Source organism: Xenopus laevis, chromosome 1L, assembly GCF_017654675.1.
Source record: "Xenopus laevis strain J_2021 chromosome 1L, Xenopus_laevis_v10.1, whole genome shotgun sequence".
Classification (NCBI taxonomy): domain Eukaryota; kingdom Metazoa; phylum Chordata; class Amphibia; order Anura; family Pipidae; genus Xenopus; species Xenopus laevis.
Window position 1 is genome coordinate 164316489 of NC_054371.1, and position 22279 is coordinate 164338767.

Below are 22279 nucleotides of genomic sequence, written 5' to 3' on the forward strand. Positions count from 1 at the left end.
ACACCACAGCTATATAAAATAGTAGTCTTTCCGAAGTAAATACCAGGCAACAGTATATTATACTTTAATCAATTATATACACTTTTATTTTTGTAGTGTTACTGTTCCTTTAACTACTTCTCATATTATGTTTATGTAAATTAGATTTCAGATTAGGTTCAGTATATGGTCAAATCTTTTGTGGAGATTGATATTTAGCCAAATCCATAAATTCGAAATTTGGTACATCCCTTGTGTTGATTCACATCAGCCTGAGGCAAACAATATGACATTCCATGCTCATATGTATAGATACCAATCCATCTACTGTATATGTAATAAGCAACCCAATCATATATTGCAGTCTATTTAAGAGAAAAAATGTACAGAGAAAATTGAATAGCCCCTTCCACACACACATTTATAAATAGGGTATGATTCCAATTTACAAATTACTATTCTTGCCTTGGCATTGGCTGGAATACGGATGGCTTGAAATACTTTATTCAACCTCTATTTTTTTCCAAGAATTAAAGCATGCAGATCCTTTCAATTGAACATACCCTACTGTTCAATACTGTTCATCTTTTTTGAAAAGTTGGCCAATTACACAATATACTAGAGGACAGACTTTTTTTTATTACGTATGTTTTGACCTCATCAGCTAATAGAATTCTGGGCACTCTTGCAATGTTGTTATAATGTATGCAAAGGCTTTTCAAGTTGCATTTGCTGCACAGTTCATTTTTATACATTATTCCACACAGCACTTATGGATTTGTTTTTGCTGTACCCATGGAAGCAGATACCAATGCATGGCCACTGTGCATTCAGTGTAGCTGCCTATAACCATTGGTACAGACCAACCAGGCAAAATTTAGCACTCTCTGTACAATGGAATGCACTGCACAGCAAATACAAAAAGTGCAACATCTGTGGCCAAATCCTTATTTCTGCCCCACTTACCATTATGCTCTCTTATTGCCTCGGTATTAGTTGATGGTGCCGCCCAAACCTTGTTGGAAGGTAAATACAATCTGTTTAAAAAGTTACCACTGCATGGGTTGTTACAATTATGAAAGTTTTGTCTTTCCAATTCTAGTTCATGTTGGTGATAAGTCTTTAGATGTCTTAGATCTTATTATGAGAGTTAAACAAGAAAAAAGAAATGTAAAGATAAGGAAAATGTACTATCAATCAAAACTAGAAGCACCAAAATTATATTTTAATTGTACCTTCTTATGGTTCATTAGGACAGGTATTATATTTTGATTTAGACATATCCAGTTCATGTACTGCTGTTAAAAACATAGCTGGCACTTAAAAATAAATTAGGCTTGGTAATAAGAGAATACAGTGATGTTATATTTTATGCTGCTTTTATGTGCATCTTGCACTTATTTGTACAGATAGTTTAAGTTAACTGGCAGCTAGTACGAATCCTCGAACGATCGGACTTCCCCATCACCGACTTGCCACTAACCATTCTGATCAAATAAAGTAGAAAAGAACAGATCAGCCGATGTTCTGCCCCTATCAGCAATCGTACGAAAGTTATGTCCGATAAAGCTGGTGACAGTCTCCCACTGAAAATCGTACGATCGGCAATACACGCAGAGATATTATCGGCAGCCGACAGAAATTTTCTAACCTGTCCGATCGACCAAACGACCGATCTCTGCTGGACGTAAAATGACGGGACTCTCCACACACGGTCCGAAAATCATACAAATCCTTGATTCGTACGATTGGATCTTTGCATCTATGGCCAGCTTAAGTCACTTGGACACCCAAGGTAAACTCCATTGCCCTTGATTACTCGTGACCCCAAACCCCCCACGCACATGTGCTTCGTGACCCTGCACCATTGTATACAAATCCACATGGAAGTATATATATATTATATATATATATATATATATATATATATATATACACACACACACAGAGAGACACACACACACAGAAAGTGTATTAAAGGGAAAAGAACTGCAGCCATGCCTTGTAAAAATAATTCCGTCAACATTTGTATATTTTTACATGTATATCTATCTATCTATATATATATATATATATATATATATATATACACACAAATTAAGAGAACTTGTTCCCAGAAAATATGGGAGCCATTGAAAACTGAATATGTTTACTGCTGAGGAGAACCATATATGTGTCAAGTGCAGTAAATACAGTAATGGATGTGGCTATTACGATTTACAACACTGCTTCTCAAGTTCACTTCTCAGATCTCACCAGTGGTGTATATTTAGGATCAGTGAAGGATTGTAAAATGAAAATGTGCACTGTTAGGGAGGCCTGAACTCTAAAGTAGAGAACCATGTCTGTGCTAAATGTGTATATAGGTTTATTTTTTAACCAGATTTTGACAATTATAGAAAAAAATAATAATCCAATAGTAAATAAGATTAAAGGTTCCACAAGATTTCTTGTACAGCCCTAACACTGCAATGGTACTGATATTAGCATCTTCCTTACAAGTCCTAGGAACATTGCTTGTAAAGCTGTAAGTCCAAATACAACATTATAAAATTCAGGATTATTTGCAGACGTCATGACACTTAATGGACACTGTTACAATCTAGCTAGGCTTGAAAGCAGCACTGGACCCTGTTAGCGTGATTCTGCATGGGGTATTTAAAGAATTGAAAATGCCTGATACTCTTTATTGATCACTTCCAACTGATATAAATTTGGAGTGCCATGTCTCAACCCAAACTGTACATAAATAAGCATAGTTTTTCAATAAAAAATAGTGCAATTAATAACCAACCCCTAGACTGAAACAACCTAAATTATAATGTTGAGTCACGTAGAACAACTACTATCATGATGTGACTTACTCCTTCCTCCATCAGTAATATTGCTTAAATCTAATATTGATGCTGATTAACACAGAACACTGTATAATCCATACATAGAAAATAAAAAATAAAAAACCTCTGGGTGTGTAGCATGTTACCTACTTCACACCTTGCTGGGTATCTGAGTAACACTTTTGAGCGCTGCATGAAGTTAAAAAGAGCTGAGCCAAGGAACTTTAGTACCAAAGACAAAGATTGCTATCAATCTTAATGGTGTACACAGGCCGTGTAACTCACTCCTGTTGAGGAAACAGGAGTTCTACCAATGATGAGCCACTCAAATTGTGGACTGCTTCACATCGTGCCATAAACATATTTTCCAGGAACTGCACCCCCCCCCCTTTCCAAAGGCAGGTCCCTACAGTGTCTCCCAGTCCTGAAATAAAATGCTGTAGCCCATTAAATGGAGGCCATTTTCATAGTATTGAGCGCTGATGCCATACTAAATTAAACAAAATAAATGAGTTGTACATATTCTTATGATATGTCAGCATACTAAAGTTGCTTAGTGGGAAAAGCAAATTCTGTTAATGCATTAGTAAGAGAAAGCAGGGCATTCAAAATGGAGCCAGATTACTTGGCCCGCATAGGCCTTACCAAATTGCAGCCAGATCATCAAATCAGTCACAGATTGCTTTTTCAAAAAAATGTGCTTTACTTGCTATAAAATGTTAGAAGACATTAACAGTGCTTGCTTATGCAGTGAAATGAAAAAAGCTGAACTCATAAAGCACATATGTTGCCAATTTACATGAGTAATACTTGTTTGTCCAACAGATGTAGGGGTCATGAGGGCACAAGCCAAGTTTGTGTTATGTTAGTTGTGTTACTTCTGTATTTGGGGAAAATATTTGTACTTTATATAAAGGTAAACCAAAATGTTAATAATCTGATAAATGTCTGGCCTCTGTTTTGTATATACTGTTTATATGTTTTGCTGTATACTGCGTGTTCTGCTGCTGGTAATTTAAGGCTCATCCACTCATTTAAGTCCAGATATTGAAATGTTACACAATGTATTTTTGTTTGTCCGGTCTAAACATTTTCCTGAACTGGAGCCTTCAACTGCCTTGTTCTAGCATGTATACAGATTAACTAAATACTTAACACCTACTCTATATAGATAAGACCATACAGTAATCGCTCTACATGCTTCTTAACATTCATGTCAATTTTATATTAGTTCAAGTATGTGCCCTATTTAGAAGAATTTTTTTTTTTTAATTAGGTTTTAGAATGATATAATACTTATGTTATGAGACAATTTGCAATTGTTCTTTTTTTTGTTATTATGTGGCTTTTTGTTCAGCAGTTCTCCAGTTTGAAATTTCAGAAGCTGTCTGGTTGCTAGGATCAAATTTACCCTAGCGACCAGGCAGTGGTTCAAACAAGAGGGGCACTTTATCATAGGCCTATGATCAAGTGCCCTTTGGTAGCATGAAAGTATAAGGCTTTTTCTCTGCATTTTGTAAATAATCATTAAAAGAAAAAAACAATTTAAGCATTTTTTTCTACTTGAGTATACTTGTGCAAGCCTGTGATTTTAACAAAAATTCTTTCCATAATTTGGCTCTCCTAATAGGCTGGTTTTGCTTCCAATAAGGATTAATTGTATATTGGTTTGGATCAAGTACAAGGTACTGTTTTATTATCACAAAGAAAAAGGAAATAATTTTTTAAAATTTGGTTTATTTGATTATAATGTAGTCTATAGGAGATGGCCTTTCTATAACTCAGAGCTTTCTGGATAACAGGTTTCCAGATAATGGATCCCATACCTGTACTTAGAATACCAGAGGTGTGCCTCATCCAACCATTTGCCTTGTATGTCTCTATTTTTAGATGAGAACGTTGAGAGGAGATGGAGGGAAGGATAGATGATAGTGTGTAAGAAGAATCTATTATGAGAACAATGAAAACAGGGATAGAAGAAGGAATTGACAGTAGAAAGACATGCCTTAGGCTAAGGCCACACTAGGCGATAGCGCCGCGATTTGACTCGCGGCGACTTTTCGCCGCGACTTTTAAGCCGCAATCGCTGGGGAAACTTTTGCGCTGGCGTCTATGGGGAATCGCGAAAAATCGCCAGCGTAAAAACACACGCGGCGATCTTTTCTCTACTGTCGCTCGAAATTGCCTCACTAGGCGATTTCGAGCGACAATAGAAAAAAGATCGCCGCGTGTGTTTTTACGCTCGCGATTCCCCATAGACGCCAGCGCAAAAGTTTCCCCAGCGATTGCGGCTTAAAAGTCGCGGCGAAAAGTCGCCGCGAGTCAAATCGCGGCGCTATCGCCTAGTGTGGCCTTAGCCTTAGGCATGACCACTGGGGAAAAGGTCTTAGACCCCTCTTTGATGCAAACATGGGGCAGGTCCCTTCACCCCCACCCTCCAGCCAGAAAGGGTCCCAAGGCTTAATATGCCCTAAGTGGGGCCAGGTTCATAGGAAAGGAACCTGATGGCTCCCACTAGAAGATCCTCAGACCCATAAGAGCTGATTGTACTGGATGCAGGTCCACATGCAGATCCAGTTAAAACATGGACACCCCTAGGCCAGACGGTCCTACTACTCACCCCCCACTTTGTGCAAGCATGTGCAGGTTTCCTCCGGAGCACTGGGGATTTGGCATGCAGAAGATGTAAAGATTTGTCAAATCCCCTATGTGTCCCCAGTGCTTTGGAAAAATTAGGATGCAGCCTTGCCACAAATCTGGGCCTGACTGGATGTATTTGAAAAAATAAATAAAATAAGAATTGATTTAGCAATGAGAATTTGTATAATCTGGCCAACAGGCCAGGGCACAGGAGCAGAAGTGCAGCAGTGCCTAAGAAAGTGTTATAAAACGTAGATGGTCAATTTATATTGCAACTCTAGATGACAACAAAAGGAAATGTATCCATAAACTTATGGGGAAAGTTGATTGAAAAGTCAGTTATATAATATAGAAGCTGAGCCGTTCACAATTATACCCATAAATTAATTTTGACTGGATTCTTAAACTTGTTTTGCCGAGCTTTAAATTTAAAGAAGAGAACAGGTCTAATTGCTTTACCACTTCTTGTTTATTGTTCATATGAACATTTTTGAACATTATTTGCATGGATTTGCATAGATATATCTGTATGATTGTCAAATAGTCAAGTCAATTAATTTTATTGCAAAACTTAATAAAAAGAGTTTAAAAAAGTATTATAGTGCTTCATGGTGTCCTGATCATCGTGATCGTCAGGCTTCTCCCAGTAGTACTAGGCCTGGGGAACAAAATCCTGGGCTCTTTAGCTGCAGGCCTTTTGTTCATAGGATCACATTGTTCTCCATTCCACAGGACACCCCTGATATAAACAGATTATACATGTTATTTTAAAATGGTTATACATGGGCAGATTTAAGATGCTAAATTTGACCCCTTCTGACAGTTTATCTGCCTGTGTATTGTTCCTACCCAGATATTTCAGACGGGGACCACCAGTGTCGGACTGGCGCACCGGGATACCAGGAAAACTCCCGGTGGGCCCTTGTGTCAGTGGGCCCTCCTGCTTCTAAAAATTTGGCCTATTTCATGGTCATTGCCTATTTCTATATGAATAAATAGGCTAAATAGATGGAATAATAATTTATAGTATGTAAAGAAAAGAGAATAGAAGAATAGAGGTTGAGTGAAGAGAGGAAGAAAATAATACTCAGAGTGGGCCCCTAGTCTAAAGGTTTTTGGGTGGGCCCCTGGTCTAAGGGTTTATGGTGGGCCCCTGGTGTCCCAGTCCGACACTGGGGACCACATCAGTGGAAGGACCAAAGGTTTGAATCAGCATTATTTGGCCCTGAATAAATCTACTTGTTTGGTGACCTAACCAGATGGGCAGATCTTCTTGTGTATGACCAGATTTAGCCAAAATGCAGAAAAACGACTGCTCTAACCTCTTTACTTTACTTTACTCAGGTCACCGAACTGTGGAAACATTTACTATCATTATAAAGATAAATACAGTACATGGGAGATGGCATCAACTGATTTCATCTCCCCTGTCTGCTTCAATTTGCAGCTGCTATAATTACCATTTGCTGTCTGCCTGAAATACTCATGGGAACTGTTGTAAGAATGCCTCAAGATCCCATTATATTGTGTGCAGCTCCTGATTGGATAAGGGGAACGCTGGGGAATATCATCATTTAAATCAAGAACTGAGCTAGAGTGTAAGTAAATTATTAAGGGACCTTTTCTCCAGTACTAAAGCTGTGGTACGCTGCAGCATTTTGTATCCAAGCATTGCACTATTACTGTACATATTAATTTGTTTTATAATGCAGAATACTGCTTTTCTTCAGTGCATATAGTGGTAGCTATGGGGGGAAAGGCTGAAAAGAGAAGAAAAGGGGAATGGCGACGGGACAGTTTTAGAAACAGAGTAAGATGAGTCCAGTCTGGCAGGTCCCAATTTAGTGTTCAGTTGTTTTATTTATTTTAGGCTGAGAGAGTCTATTTCAGTAATAGCTCTACCCCACACAGCACTTGTCTATTTTTATTGGGGTTTTAAGATGGATTATATGTCACGGCAGAGTCCCACATTAGGGAGTAGAGCAAAGCTGTGCTTGACCGCTTCCTACAGCCCCTCTCTATGCACTGGTCTGAGCATGTTACTCTCTAGCAGCAGTGCAATGTCTGCTATATATATATATATATAAGCAACCACAGGTGTGGAGCACATCACTTTGTAGTCACAAAAGGGTTTTAGGGGTTTTTTGCCTTTGAGTTAACCTTTAGTATAATGTAGAGAGAGATATTCAGAGAAATTTGCAATTGGTTTTCTTTTATAACACAGAGCCGGGGGCCCGGCTCTGTGTTAAACCACTCTGTGTTACACCACTACTTGCAAGACTAAATACCCAGTGTAACTGCAGGCCCAATTGAACAGAAAACAGGGTCAGACTAGGGGGGGGATAACACCTCAGGAGCAGGTATTGTTTAGCACTTGATTACCTGAGGTAAGAGATTTTCCATTAAGCCATACAGCAACCCTAGTCTATAGCACTACATTGATTTCAGAGCAGCAGCTAAAGAGATCATCCACTCAAACGCACCACACTTCTCCAATACATCTCCATACCACCTCAAAAGTACCTTGCAGCAAAACAAAACCATACTACATATACATTCCATCCTAATTTTAACTTTTTAATCCATCTCCATACCACCTCAAATGTAATTGACCATAATACAAGAACACAGTACATACATATACCATTCTAATTTTAACTTTAAATTCAGTCTCCTTAGAGACTGTCAAAAATTGCCAGTGCTGGCTATATTTCAAGCCATCACAGCGGGGTATTGGGAAAAGTTTTCAATTAGCAATAATCGCGCCTCGGATAAACCTCATTGGCTACAATACTGCCACTGCGCAAAGCTGACTACAAAACTGTGAATGGGCCGCCCGGGCCTGTCAGTGTGTGGAGAAAGTTGGAGAGAGAAGCTCGCAAACATCCCTCAGTTCCACATCTCAACTGGTTTATTAGAGAAAATAACATTTGTTATCAATCATAAAACTCAATGTTTGCATATTTATACTGGCTGCTCAGCTTGTCTCTCATCCATTCATTTCATATAAAACTAAATAATGTACAAAATATGAGCTGTCCGAACTCAATTTTCCCACCATGCATCATGGGTATTTTATGCAAATAATTAATTGGAAGAGGCGGGGCTAGTGGATACTCCGTTTTTTTGGTTTTTTTTGTCTTGCCCTGGTACGTTGCTGATGTGATGGTTTTTATACCTGTATCCTGGTGTTTCTGCAAACCTCCTTCTCCGAGTAACAGCGGCAGGATAATGATTAACATGCAGAGATACCATGCAGAGGCGGAAGTATTTGTGACGGATGGTCAGCATTGCATTGTCCTGCTGTTTATTGCGAGCTCCAATAAAAAAAACTCATTTGTGGCCAGGGTCCCCACATAAGTTGAAAAAAATAAAACATTGGTGGCCAGGGTCCCCTCTACAAGTTGAAAAATACTCACTGGTGGTCAAGGTCCCCCCTACAAGGTTAAAAAAAAAAAACACACTCCATTGGTGGCCAGGGTCTTTCCTTCAAGTTAAAAACCATTAGTGGCCAGGAAACCCCCTGTAATTTTTTTTTAAAACCCATTAGTGGGCAGGGTCCCCTCTACAAGTTAAAAAAACATGGGTCTTAATGTGCACTGATATTTTACTTGTGACCGCCCATGACTGTTTACATTATTTTTGATGACCTGCCACACTTTTGTGATGTACATTTGGCATTTGTTTGTGAAACAATAAAAATATTGTTGAAAAAAAAAAACATGGGTCTCCCCATAAAAGGAAAAAAATACCCCCCTAACTACCATGTTCATTTTACAAAATCTGGCAGGTTATGAAAGTTTGAGCACATTTCTGTGGTTTTTATGTGTTATTACAGGTTTGCTAATGAAGATGAATTGCCCTTTAAGCTGAAAGTCAGTTTCCCCAAGAGACCTGCTTATCTTAAATTGTTACAATTGCTTCTTTGTTTATCTTAAATGGTTACAAAAGTATCCAAGTGCACCTGCCACATATTCTGGGCTCTCTGCCAAAAGCCATTTAAGTTAGAAACTTTGTATCTTTTTCTGGCTGTTTAGTGCAGGAGATCAAAGAGAAAGTCAGGACATTTAAGTAACAAACAAGAGGCTGTGGGCTGAGCTGTCAAAATCAGGACTGTCTTGTGAAAAATGGGACAGTTGGGAGGTATGTGATGACAGCTCTGATCCTTTCTAAGCATGACAATTTGCTCTCAATCCCCCATATGTTATAAAAGTCACTAGGATCACCCAGGAGCAGTCACCCATAACAACCAATAAGACATAAATGTGTCCTGCTGTCTGATTGCTATGGGTGACTGCCTTTGGGCAAAGTGAAGTGTCTTTTACTACATAAACCCAAATAAGTGTGTATAAGAGTTGGCATGCTTAGCACAGAGTTTCTTTTACTGCTTTCAACTGTCAGACATCGTTCAGAATTTCTACTGGCTAGGAGGTTAAGTAGGAAACTTAGGTTTGCCACATCGTCGTGTAAAAAATTCTGTCCTTCCTATATATTTTTTTTTATTCCCTATTAATAACATTGGGATAAAGCATAATTTTACCAGCCAGGGAGGGTTTAAGATTTCCAAGCCACAGATCACTAGATGGAAGGGTCTAAAAGGGATATTTACTTACACAAGTGCAGTGTACAGAGTGCGGCAGAGCATTGTTGTGTGTTGCATTTCATACAATAAAATAGACACAATAGTATGAGAATATCTTTGTTAATGGGTGCACATTGCATTGTCCTGTATGTAGTATTTCTGTAATGGGGAAAGTGTCACTTCCAGAGGATGCAGTTAAAATGGCATCAGCATGTAAATTCTTTGCACCCTGCGGGAACCCAGGCATTACTGCTTCATTACCTGAGGTAGAGATTTTCCATCAGGCCACACAGCAGCCCTAGTCTATAACACTACATTGATTTCAGAGCAGCAGCTAAAAGAGCCATCCACACAAACTCACCATACTTCTCCAATCCATCTCCATACCACCTCAAAAGTAATTAACCATAATACAAGAACACAGTATATACATATACCATTCTAACTTTAACTTCAGTCTCCTTAGAGACTGTCAAAAATTGCCAGTGCTAGCTATATTTCAAGCCATCACAGCGGGGTATTGGGAAAAGTTTTCAATTAGCAATAATCGTGCCTCAGATAAACCTCATTGGCTACAATACTGCCACTGCGCAAAGCTGACAACAAAACTGTGAATGGGCCGCCCGGGCCTGTCAGTGTGTGGAGAAAGTTGGAGAGAGAGAAGCTTGCAAACATCCCTCAGTTCCACATCTCAACTGGTTTATTAGAGAAAATAACATTTGTTATCAATCATAAAACTCAATGTTTGCATATTTATACTGGCTGCTCAGCTTGTCTCTCATCCATTCATTTCATATAAAACTAAATAATGTACAAAATATGAGCTGTCCGAACTCAATTTTCCCACCATGCATCATGGGTATTTTATGCAAATAATGATTGGAAGAGGCGGGGCTAGTGCATGTTTTTTCATGCCCTGGTACGTTGCTGATGTGATGGTTTTTATACCTGTATCCTGGTGTTTCTGCAAACCTCCTTCTCCGAGTAACAGCGGCGGGATAATAATTAACATGCAGAGATACCATGCAGAGGCGGAAGTATTTGTGACGGATGGTCAGCATTGCATTGTCCTGCTGTTCATTGCGAGCTCCAATAAAAAAAACTCATTGGTGGCCAGGGTCCCCACATAAGTTGAAAAAAACAAAACATTGGTGGCCAGGGTCCCCTCTACAAGTTGAAAAATACACACTGGTGGTCAAGGTCCCCTACAAGGTAAAAAAAAACAAAACACCCCATTGGTGGCCAGGGTCTCTCCTTCAAGTTAAAAAAACATTAGTGGCCAGGAACCCCCCAGGAAATTGTTTTTTAAAAACCCATTAGTGGTCAGGGTCCCCTCTACAAGTTAAAAAAAACATGGGTCTCCCCATAAAAGGAAAAAAAATACCCCCTAACTACCATGTTCATTTTACAAAATCTGGCAGGTTATGAAAGTTTGAGCACATTTCTGTGGTTTTTATGTGTTATTACAGTTTTTCTAATGAAGGTGAATTGCCCTTTAAGGTGAAAGTCAGTTTCCCCAAGAGACCTGCTTATCTTAAATTGTTACAATTGCTTCTTTGTTTATCTTAAATGGATACTACATAAACCCAAATAAGTGTGTATAAGACTTGGCATGCTTAGCACAGAGTTTCTTTTACTGCTTTCTACTGTCAGACATTGTTCAGAATTTCTACTGGCTAGGAGGTTAAGTAGGAAACGTAGGTTTGCCACATCTCCGTGTAAAAAATTCTGTCCTTCCTATATGTTTTTTTTTTTTCCCTATTAATAACATTGGGATAAAGCATAATTTTATCAGCCAGGGAGGGTTTAAGATTTCCAAGCCACAGATCACTAGATGGAAGGGTCTAAAAGGGATATTTACTTACACAAGTGCAGTGTACAGAGTGCGGCAGAGCATTGTTGTGTGTTGCATTTCATACAATAAAATAGACACAATAGTATGAGAATATCTTTGTTAATGGGTGCACATTGCATTGTCCTGTATGTAGTATTTCTGTAATGGGGAAAGTGTCACTTCCAGAGGATGCAGTTAAAATGGCATCAGCATGTAAATTCTTTGCACCCTGCGGGAACCCAGGCATTACTGCTTGATTACCTGAGATAGAGATTTTCCATCAGGCCACACAGCAGCCCTAGTCTATAACACTACATTGATTTCAGAGGAGCAGCTAAAGAGATCATCCACACAAACTCACCACACTTCTCTAATACATCTCCATACCACCTCATAAGTATTTGACCATAATTCAACAAGACAGTACATACATCATTCTATTTTTAACTTTAAATTCAGTCTCCTTCGAGACTGTCAAAAATTGCCAGTGCCAGCTATATTTCAAGCCATCACGGCGGGGTATTGGGAAAAGTTTTCAACTAGCAATAATCGCGCCTCGGATAAACCTCATTGGCTACAATACTGCCACTGCGCAAAGCTGACTAAGCAAATGTGAATTGGCCAGCCGGGCCTGTCAGTGAGAGGAGAAAGTTGGAGAGAGAAGCTCGCACTGTTCTCTCAGTTCCACATCTCAACTGGTTCATTACAGAACATAACAATTGTTATCAATCATAAAATTCAATGTTTGCATATTTATACTGGCTGCTCAGATTGTCTCTCATACATTGATTTCATATAAAACTAAATAATGTAAAAATATGAGCTGTCCGAATTCATTTTTCCCACCATGCATCATGGGTATTTTATGCAAATAATGATTGGAAGAGGCGGGGCTAGTGCATACTCTGTGGTTTTTTTTTTTTCTTGCCCTGGTACGTTGTTGATGTGATGGTTTTTATACTTGTACGTAAAGATAAGAGGTTAGGGAGCACCAACCATCAATCATAGAGGATGATGTGCAGGGTCAAGTAGATGTTAAACATATATCAGAAAAGGTAAATAAAGATGTTTTAAAGTACACCGCTGTCTGCTGTTCCATTCAGTAGCGCTGCCATACCATTGTTGGAACTGGTGTAGAATATAATGTGCATCGAGCACAACTCAGCCGATGCATGTAACATTAACACTGACCCTCGGATCCACTAGAGCCTCCAACTCCTTCACCCACATCGAGTTCCCTCCCGATCCGTAAATGAATAGTTTGCCCCTATTCTCAGTCCCTATCTGTAGTCTTGCCTAACCAAAGCACGAGACGTCCCTTGTCTTGAAGAAACCGTATACGAAGATTATGAAAACTATGCAAATTATGTGCATGGTATGTTAGGTCACACAAGTTGGATATCAGTGTCACATACGCATAATCTCAAAATTATCCCATCAAGCGCATCTACACAAATTAAGACAGATATAATCATGTATGATGATACCATCTCTGATAACAAGTTACATCATAGTTACATAGTTAGATAGTTAAATCGCGTTGAAAAAACACAAAGTCCATCAAATTCAACCCCTCCAAATGAAAACCCAGCATCCATACACACACCCCTCCATACTTTCACATACATTATATATACCCATATCTATACTAACTATAGAGTTTAGTATCACAATATTATGTCTGTCCAAGAAATCATCCAAACCATTCTTAAAGGCATTAACTGAATCAGCCATCACATCACCCGGCAGTGCATTCCACAACCTCACTGTCCTCACTGTGAAGAACCCCCTTGAAAGTTCTTTTCTTCTAGTCTAAAGGGGTGGCCTCTGGTACGGTGATCCACTTTATGGGTAAAAAGGTCCCCTGCTATTTGTCTATAATGTCCTCTAATGTACTTGTAAAGTGTAATCATGTCCCCTCGCAAGCACCTTTTCTCCAGAGAAAACAACCCCAACCTTGACAGTCTACCGTCATAATTTAAGTCTTCCATCCCTCTAACCAGTTTAGTTGCACGTCTCTGCACTATCTCCAGCTCATTTATATCCCTCTTAAGGACTGGAGTCCAAAACTGCACTGCATACTCCAGATGAGGCCTCACCAGGGACCTATAAAGAGGCATAATTATGTTTTCATCCCTTGAGTTAATGCCCTTTTTTATGCAAGACAGAACTTTATTTGCTTTAGTAGCCACAGAATGACACTGCCCAGAATTAGACAACTTGTTATCTACAAAAACCCCTAGATCCTTCTCATTTAAGGAAACTCCCAACAAGCTGCCATTTAGTGTATAACTTGCATTTATATATTTTTTGCCATAGTGCATAACCTTGCAGTTATCAACATTGAACCTCATTTTACAGTTTGCTGCCCAGGTTCCCAAATCACTCTGCAAAGTGGCAGCATCCTGCATGGAACCTACAGTTCTGCATAATTTAGTATCATCTGCAAAAATAGAAACAGTACTTTCAATTCCCACCTCCAGGTCATTAATAAATAAGTTGAAAAGCAAGGGACCTAATACAGAGCCCTGCGGTACTCCACTAACAACACTGGTCCAATTAGAAAATGTTCCATTTACCACCACTCTTTGTAGTCTATCTTTTAGCCAGTTCTCTATCCAGGTACAAATACTATGTTCCAGGCCAACATTCCTTAATTTAACCAATAACTTTTTGTGTGGCACTGTATCAAATGCTTTAGCAAAGTCTAAGTAAATCACATCCACTGCCATCCCAGTATCGACATCCCTGCTTACCTTCTCATAAAAAGAAATTAAGTTAGTCTGCCCCGGACCTTTGTTTATCTTAACATGTTCTAGCCTCTTTTGAATTTCCTCATGTGTGAACCATGCATCATTAGTTGTTTTACTAGAATTGGGACTGTTAAGAAGGAAACCTCATTTGTGCAAGGTTCTGGTCGCATATGTATATAATCAAGCATAATTTATAAGAAATAACCTGACTGCCATACAGTGCAGCATAATACATGATAGGCCTATATATTTCTACAGTGCCCAGCAATAAAATACCTGTTTTTTATCGGAGTGCCGTCCATCTGTTCGTGTATACATAATACATGATAGGATATATTTAACACAAATAATTTGGTCGGATTACTGTCAGTTAGATGATTCACCATATAGAGAGACACCACCACCGAGAAAAATGACTTCCCTTGTAATTGGACGAATCATAATTATTATAATCCAAAAGTGGACAGATATACTGTATTATGTGATGTATCAAACATCCTCACAATGTTGCAATTTATTGCTAATGAATAAATATATACCACACATCCTCACAATGTTGCAAATAATTGAAAATGGGTAAATTTATCAGTACAATATGTAATGTTTCCACATTCCCTTGTACTGTTACAGCTTATTGTTAACAAACAGTTAGAAGCTTTTTGAAAGTGAAAGTGTTCATAGTAATACTTTTCATTTAGACCATTTGGGCTCAATGCATTCATTGTAAAAATCCATTCACTTTCTCTGGATAAGAGAGCTGTTTCTAAATCCCCCCCTCTTATACCGAGGGAAACTTTAGAAAGACCCATTGCTTTTAGGTCCTTATTTGAATGGTTGTTCTTTTTTTTGAAAGCACAATTAATTTTACCAATATAAACTTGTTACAGGGGCAGGGGCAAGTTAACATATAAATAATATTAGTAGTAGTGCATGTAAAATTATGCATGATTTAGTGCCTTCTACCAAATCTGTCCACAACATAACTCTGAGTGTGCATGTAATTGCAGGCCTTGCATTTGCCGCATGCTGAAGTGTCAGCTTTTGTCGCTTTGTTTTCAAATTTAGCAAAATGACTTTTGAACAACTGGTCTTTTAAATTTGGTGCTCATTGGCAGCAAGTCAGAGGATGTGGACCCAACATTGTGGACAAGAATGGGTCAGTTTGTAAAACTTGCCAATGTTTTTTCAGCACTAATCATTGGCCATTGTTTGCAGAACGTACCTATGAACCTGATTGGTTGTTCTATAGTCTGTGGAGATCATTTACGTACATTGAATAGTGTATTTCTAGGGGTCTTAATTGCTCTTGAATAGGCTTTTTTGATCACATTGTGTGAGTAACCCCACTCCACTAACCGTACAGTAAGTTCACTTGCCCTCCTCTTAAAAACTCGAAAGTCTGATCAATTACAACGCAATCGTAGGAATTCACCAATGGTGAGAAGAGTCTAAAAGGGAGGGAAGGGTCTAAAAGGGATATTTACTTACAGAAGTGCAGTGTACAGAGTGTGGCAGAGCACTGTTATGTTGTATGTTGTGTGTTGCATTTGATGCATTAAATTGGATGCAATTGTATGAGCATATGAGCAAATTTCTGTAATGGGGAAAGTGTCACTTCCAGAGGATGCATCAGCATGTAAATTCTTTGCACACAGCCCACTGTGGGAACCCAGGCATTACCATGTTCAGGGAATGGCCAGTTCTAAGCAACTTTTCAATTGGTCACATATTTTTTTTAAATAGTTAAATCTCCCAACCTGACACTAGCCATTCACATCACATAAAGTAGTAAAATAATAAATCAGACAATGTTCTGCCCCTAACAGAAATCATATAAAAGTTATGTCCGACAAATAGTAGTGACAGTCACAAACTGATATCATTACATAGGCAATACATGCAGAGAAATTGTCAGTAGTCAACATTTTAGTAGTCGAATTTTTCTAACCTGTCCAATCACCTGAATGACCGATCGCAATGGTACGAAAAGTGTTGGGACACTCTACACATGGCCCGAAAATCATAAGAAATGAAGATTTGTACAATCGAATCTTTGCGTCTACGGCCAGCTTAAGAGGCAGAAAGAGGCCTACAAGCAAGCCCCTGCTGTCAAATATGCTTTTTCAATTCCATCTCCATCCACCTGTCTATCAGATACTTCAAAGCTGAAATTTCATCAATCAGAAGTGCAGTCTTTTTAGACAGTCACCGGAGCAGCCATAGTTGGTGGATTTTCCCAGACCTCCAGGTAATCCTGAGCAAAGGGAAAAAGATAAGAAAATTTTGTCTGAACTGGAATTTTCATAGGGCCCTTTGCCCATTCCTGTACAATTATCCCTGCATGCACAGGAAAAACATTCTTCTTTTTCTTGAAAATAATGAGGTAGATTTAGGCTCTGGCTGAATGTCTTTTATATTCAAAGTGAGCCTAACAGCTTTAATAAATCAAAACATTCTGAACTTTCAGTTTCCTCCTGGGATTCATAATCCTTTGAAGATAAGGAATCTTGGTCAACAGAGGTAGAAGCTACAGGTTCTTTAGAAACCATAGGCTGCTTTAGTGTATCAGCTACAGCGTCTTTGATCCACTGATTGAAGGATGTAGTAGAAGTGGAAGTGGAAGCAGACTCTCTTTCTTTATCATGTACAGCAAATTCCTGAAAGCATGTCTGACAAAGTCTCTTATGCTTCATAGCAGGATTGTCACATGCTCTACATTCTACAAGGTCTTAAATCTGCATTCTCCACCCTCCTGTGCGTTTCTTAGAAGTAGACTCTTCAGCAGGGACAGGGTGACTAAGGCACAATGAGAGTGAATAAATAAATGAACAGCTATTTTCGCAGAATCCTAAAATAAAATATATGTATGTTGGTAGGGCACTCACCCAGTACATTTTGAGGCAGCACATTTGCTGGCAGCCTGATCCATGTTGTGGCACTGTCAGGGCTCTTTAGGGCACAGAACAGTAAACCCACACTGCTTTAGCGCAAATTACTTCACTTTCGATGTGTGCCTACAGGTGATGCAAGAGCACCAAAACAAACATATGTGCACAGACAAAGCCTGCCCAGCTACAGGGACCTCTGCACAGTAATATACAGGCAGCCTCCGGGTTACGTACAAGATAGGGTCTGTAGGTTTGTTCTTAAAGGGTGATCCATCTCTTTTAGTATGCTATAGAATGGCCAATCCTAAACAGTTAATCTTCATTGTTTTTTTTTAATTATTTGGCTTTTTCTTCTGACTCTTTCCAGCTTTCAAATGGGGGGGGGTCACTGACTCAGAAAATCACTCTCTACATCATATTAAATGTTAACTCAAAGGTGAACAACCCCTTTAAGTTAAATTTGGATGTAAGTTGAAACATATACATTTACTTATTAAATGCAACTTAGACATATGTTTGTCTTAATATAGTATTTATTTTTTTATTTTATTTTTATTTTATTTATTCTTTCTGTGTTCATCAGTAGACAACACATGCCAGAGGGGATTAAAGCTAAATGCTAATAAAAGTCACGCAAGCCACAGTATGTTACTATAATAGCCTCTGTGTGTGAGTTGTATGTAAGTCAGATGTTTGTAACTCAAGAGACAACTCAGAGCTTGGGGTGGATGGGTATATCAGAACAAACTGCAGTTTGGAAGGCGCACACCCAAAAAACAAATGCTGAGGTGCTAATACCTAGGGGGGCCGCCCAAAGAAGCCTCCTAACATATATCAGCTCAAAAAATTAAGGATTGCACACTCAGTCTTAAAGATACAAAAATAATTTTATTAAACACTTACATAATCGCAGGTCGCCCTACGCGTTTCGACCACATGAGTGGTCTTCATCAGGGGCCAAATATTATACAATTACAAAAAGTATAAAAAGGCCTTGGTGTTCCAAACCTCCCAATTTTGGGCCAGATATCAATTAATCAAGCCATCTGAAGGGCCAGACACAAGCCAATAAACTAGTGATACAATCTGGAGTCAGCAGCTTTAATCAGCCCCTTGTTCCAGTAGTATGTGCAAGCCCTTAATAAAGCTAAATATGTTTATTTCTTGTGTGCACTATGTTATGTGTCAGTACAGCAAAACACTAATGGATGTGGCCATTAGGCCTTACAGCACTGCTATTTAAATGCAGTCTCTGCAGTGGTGTGTATATTCAGGAAGTCCATACAGTGAAAGATCTGCAAAATGAAAATGTGCTTTGTTAGGGAGGCCTGAACTCTAAAGAAGAGAACCAGGGTTAGGATTTATCTTTCAACCTGATGAACTCATATGGAACAAAGTAATAATCCAACAGTAAATGAAAAAGTAAACTAGGTCCTAACTGCCCGAGTTTATGCAAATTAGGATGATTCGGTTCTGTATTGTGCAGAATCTTTCACAAAGGATTCGGGGGTTCAGCCGAATCCAGAATAGTGGATTCGGTGCATCTCTAATTTAATCTTTGGCCCAGGGTCCAGACAATTGGATCAGTCCAATTTGGCCTTGCATGTTGGTGGCCAAAAGAAAATGGAAAAAAGAAAAGTTAGTTTGTCCTTTAAGTTTAACTTCTCCTGCCGATACTTCCACAGTCTCCTCACTGTACACAAAAAGTCACAATCACAAACGTGGACCAGTGCCTAGGGCAAGAAAGAAATATGGTGTAGTATATTCCAATTTGATTATATAAAACCCTGTGTATAGAGATATAGTTCCTATTTGTGCAATAAAGTGAATTGTTTCTTTCCCTTTAAATCTGACGACACCGCTTCACTCCCACAGCCTTCACCAGTTTAGCAGCAAGGCCTAATTACAAAATCCAATCTTGGTGTAGTGCATATGTTGTTTCCGTGGTGTAGGTCCTATTCACAATGTACCTTTAGCTCCCACGAGGGAACATAAAAAAACCCATAGTGTAATTCTATTTATTTAAAAAATTTTGCACTCACACTTGCATTGCAGTTTTAGGCATGTACAATCACAAGTCTTTTAGCAGGTTTAGCATTCAGAGTATGGAGAGTTATGATATTGCCAGCAATTGAATTCTCCTTCTTTCTCCTCGTGGCTTTCCCAGCAGCTCGTGATGACGTCACTTCAACCTTCCGCCTGACGCGTTTCGCCAATCCAATCAGCTTCCTCAGAGGCATGTTTGGCTTACACAAAGTGAACTAGGGACTATCTGCTTGAGCTTATGCAAATTAGGATTCGGATTCAGTTCTGTATTCGGCCGAATCTTTCACAAAGGATTCGGAGGTTTGGACGAATCCATAATAGTGGATTCGGTGCAGGGTCCGGACAATTGGATCAGTTTAATTTGCCTTGCATGTTGGTGGCCAAAAAAGGGGGAAAGCTGTTAGTGTGACAACAATGCCAAATGAGTGGATCTTAACGTGTATTGGCAGCTTTACTAAAGACATAGAAACTAAGGAAGTTAAACGTCTTCCACTGATGTATCCATTCTCTCTTGCTGACCTGCTGCTGGTGTGAAAGATGAGGCCAGTGGTTCCTGTTTAATCAAGATTTACACCAGAATGTAAAATGATTGTATGTTTTGGATATAGTTTTAATCAAAGATACATATGATAAGAAAGTCAATGTGAAACAATATTACAGATATCCGTTATCCAGAAACCCATTTTCCAGGTTACAGATTATTCAGTATGGAATGTTACTTGTAAAAACAATGTGCTGGTACAGAAAGGGTTAAAAACAATGTCCAGGTTTGGATCCCTAACCATTATGTTTCCACACTATTCCCTGAATCAACCAACAGATGGCAGCGGTGGAGCAGTCAGGACGTTCATAGAAACAATTGTTATTCACATCTGCAGATAATAAGTACAGCAGCCATGGGCAGCATCAACTGTAACCGACTCGCCTACACTATATCTGAACATTCACATGGAGCACTGGATTTTGTATGTTGTTGGTTTTAAAGGAATTCAATGCAAACGCTCCACATAACAATCCTGCCATGCTACTATGGACTGGTAACCTTTATCAGATCCGCTTAATAAAGCACTTGATTATAAAATGATTTACTGTACTGAATTTATGAGAAGAGTACAGTCCCCGCCCCTATAGTATGTCTGACTACTGGAAACAGACACCATTCCCTCCAATCTCTTGGAGCTGCGCATTTTAACATTATGGGGGGGTTTTTAGCATTCAAGTGCGTAGCATTAAGTTATAATGTGTTAACCACATTGACCATATACATAAATGTATAATAGTTTAACTCAATTCTTATTTTTACCAGTAAGTTCAGTCTCCGCAGAGACTGTCAAAAATTGCCAGTGCCGGCTATATTTCAAGCCGTCACGGCGGGGTATTGGGAAAAGTTTTCAATTAGCAATAATCGCGCCTCGGATAAACCTCATTGGCTACGATACTGCCACTGCGCAAAGCTGACTGCAATTCTGTGAATGGGCCGACCGAGACTGTCAGCGTGTGGAACAAGTTGGAGAGAGAGAAGCTCGTAATGCAACATCCCTCACTTTCACGTTGTGCATCATGGGTATTTTATGCAAATAAAAATTAGAAGAGGAGGGGCTAGCGCATGCTCCGTGTTTTTTTTCTTTTTTCCTCACAGCTGATTTTGCCCTGGTACGTTGATGTGATTGTTTTTATACCTGTATCCTAGCATTTCTGCAAACCTCCTGCTCTGTAACAGCAGCAGGATAACGATTTACGCGCAGAGATTCCGTGCAGAAGCGGAAGTATCTGTGGGGGGTGGACAGCATTGTATTGCCCTGCTGTTCATTGGGAGCTCCAATCTGAGTATCTTCCGATTCTCACTCTGACATCTTTCTCTCTGGTGCGCCCTTTCACAATGTAGTATGTATTTCCAGGGCTGCCATCGGAAATCACAGCGCCACCTTCCCCCACACAACAGTAAAAACACACGGTTAAACCCCATTGTTAGCCGATCTATGTATCGCTTCTAAAATAATTTTTGTATTTGTTTTTTTATTTGTTATTTTTACAAGTTAGAAAAGAAACCCAGGGTGGCCAGGGTCCCCCCTACAAGTTTTTAAAAAAAATAAAACAGTGGTGGCTAGGGCCCCCTCTACAAGTTACAAAATACCCACTGGTGGCTAAGGTCACCCCTACAAGTAAAGTTGCCATCTGGCTGGTATTTTACCAGCCAGGCCGGTAAAAATGATGGTTGATCCCAATGTTATTAATAGGGAAAAAAGATAAATATATAGGAAGGCCGGTATTTTTCTCCAGAAAAGGTGGCAGCCCTACCTACAAGTAAAAGATAAAAACTATTGGTGTTAAGTTAAAACAAAACATGGGTCTCCCCATAAAAGGTAAAGAATAAATTGGTGGGCTGGGTCCCCCCATAAAAGTAAAAAAAAAAATGGTGGCATTTTTACAAACTGTGTGCACAGGTCAGAATAAATGCAATATTTAGTGTTTATACTACAATTTGTTGTGTGTGCTGGCCTCAAAATGCAAAGCGCACAGCTTAGAGGGAACATTGGCCAGCCCCCCCCCCATACAAGTTAAAAAAAAATATTGGCCATGGTTTTTTTTAAAAAAAAAAATAAATCAAAGGCCATTGGTGTTCAGTGGAACTTAACTTTAAAGTCTGACAGGCGGTCAAAGCAGCTTCTTCATTTTCCTCTGCAACTTTGGCAGCTTCCTGGGCCCCCCTTAAAACTTGA

General features: G+C 39.2%; 4 non-coding genes across 4 annotated transcripts; all 4 read right to left on the minus strand.

The window, feature by feature from the left end:
• Positions 1 to 8126: 8126 nt before the first annotated feature.
• Positions 8127 to 8267, minus strand: LOC121396337. The gene has a single exon (XR_005962989.1). It is a non-coding gene; the product is annotated as a U4 spliceosomal RNA (small nuclear RNA).
• A 2228-nt stretch (positions 8268 to 10495) lies between these two features.
• Positions 10496 to 10636, minus strand: LOC121396339. Its single transcript, XR_005962992.1, has one exon. It is a non-coding gene; the product is annotated as a U4 spliceosomal RNA (small nuclear RNA).
• Positions 10637 to 12331: 1695 nt separating this feature from the next.
• LOC121396345 lies at positions 12332 to 12472 on the minus strand. The gene has a single exon (XR_005962993.1). It is a non-coding gene; the product is annotated as a U4 spliceosomal RNA (small nuclear RNA).
• Positions 12473 to 20874: 8402 nt separating this feature from the next.
• LOC121396329 lies at positions 20875 to 21015 on the minus strand. Its single transcript, XR_005962987.1, has one exon. It is a non-coding gene; the product is annotated as a U4 spliceosomal RNA (small nuclear RNA).
• Positions 21016 to 22279: the final 1264 nt, after the last annotated feature.